Here is a 1,779-nt window from a genome sequence, read left to right on the forward strand (position 1 = left end):
GACTCCTTCTCTCCCTCCCCCCAGCCTGAGGCACTGTCCTATCCTATTGCTGTGGTCTTTTGGGCCAGAGGGGTGTTGGATCCCTTGGACTCTGGACTCCTGAGGGCCAGTGTGTCCTGTTCACGTCTCTCTCAGCCTCAGGCCTTATTTGAGGACAGGGCTTCTTCCTGTCTTCCACCCAATGACAGAAATTTTTTTCATGGTGCCCTCCCCTTTCCTATGACTTACATTTTTTTGCAATTTAACTGTCAGCAGTTGAGAAACGATGTCATTCAAGGGCACAGGGACAGGGAGAGGCAAAGTATCTGTGACCCTGGGAAAGATACAGGCAGAGAGTTGTTGCATGATTTTGCATTTCTGGATTTCACCCAAACATTGGTGATAACCCATCCATTGATGGTTTAGCTGCAATGATGTCCTGCTGCTTACATTTTGCTACCACCTGAGCCATTTCGCCTTTGGTTTTAGTCATGAAGGAAGATGCAAGGATACCTGGGAAAATGGCCAAAGCCAGGCATCTGACGAGTGTTCCCACGTGGAGCAATTTATCCTTCAGATACTGTGCACTTGGGTGAGCACACTTGTGTGAGACCTTACATATCAGCATAGGGTACAAAGCAACTATTCTATGTTAAGGGACTAGTTAAACAAATTATAGTGCATCTTCATAATGGAGTTGTAGGTGGAAATGACATAAGAAGCTATTTACTGATGCATCTGATTACAAGGAATTTTTTACTGTGAAATGATTGGAAAATAGGTATTACATAATACCTACCCATTTCCGTGTTTGTGAATATACCCACATATTAGTTGCCTAGGCAGGTAATATCTCTAAAAGCCAAAAAGAGGGACTAGATTCATTGGTTGCCTCCAGGGAGTATAATTGGCCAGCAGGTATACATAGTGGGTGGGAGACCTCACTTTATGGTTTTTTCTATCTTTTGAATTTTGATCCATGTAAATGCATTGCTTATGCAAAAAACTAGAACAAAATACAAGTGTGCTTAGTAGGTAGGATGCAGGCTGAGTAGGAGAAGGCTGTTCTGAAACATAGTAGGCTGTTCCCCAGCAGAGACCCCTTTCTGGGCCTATGTTGATTGATCATTGGAACCACTGGGTTGGCTGAGCTAATCTATAAGGGTGCCCCCCTGTGTACCAGTGGGGACCTTCTGGCACACTGGTCCTAGATCCAGAAAATGAGAAAAATATTCTCACATACGTCTTCACCAGCTGAAGGTACACTTTGTTGACCTTGATGTCCTTGTCCTGGACGTGGAGTTTGACACATTGGGTTCTGTTTGTGGAAATCCCAATTTTCAGAGTCACGTCCCCATTCACTTGAAATCCCAGGAGGCTGATAACAGGTCCTAGTAGGCTGTGGACAACAAGACACAGGTGAAACCAGACCTGGCTGCAGGCTATTGCTCAGCCAAAGTGGTGGGCATTTTGGGAGTGAGCCTCATGGGTGTGTCCAGGTTTCAGAGACAGGGAAAAGCTGGTGCTTCCCAGTGAGCATGACAGTGCCCTGTACACAGGATTCAGAGCCTGGTTCATGGCAGGCATTGCATTAAACACTGAAAAAAATCCCTCTCCTGGCCAAACTTCAGGAAGTCTTCTTTTGCCAGAGGCACCAGGCTGCCTTGTATCTAGATGCCCATCACAGGTTCACATTTGTGTGTAGCACCTGGGCTGTCTGTTGTGTGGGTGACAGCATAAGAAAGACCCTCTGTATACCAGAACCTGGTCTTATTAGCACCGAATGTTCTGGAGAAGATG

General features: G+C 45.9%; 1 long non-coding RNA gene across 1 annotated transcript; it reads right to left on the reverse strand.

Moving 5' to 3' along the window:
- Positions 1-228: 228 nt before the first annotated feature.
- LOC118981740 (uncharacterized) lies at positions 229-1,773 on the reverse strand. The gene is made up of 2 exons (XR_005065407.1): positions 1,223-1,773; positions 229-313 (listed from the first exon to the last, which is right to left on the reverse strand). It is a non-coding gene; the product is annotated as an uncharacterized LOC118981740 (long non-coding RNA).
- Between the last annotated feature and the right edge of the window lie 6 nt (positions 1,774-1,779).

Source organism: Sturnira hondurensis, unplaced genomic scaffold, assembly GCF_014824575.4.
Source record: "Sturnira hondurensis isolate 20B ecotype Veracruz unplaced genomic scaffold, ASM1482457v3 Scaffold0024479, whole genome shotgun sequence".
In the NCBI taxonomy this organism is placed as follows: domain Eukaryota; kingdom Metazoa; phylum Chordata; class Mammalia; order Chiroptera; family Phyllostomidae; genus Sturnira; species Sturnira hondurensis.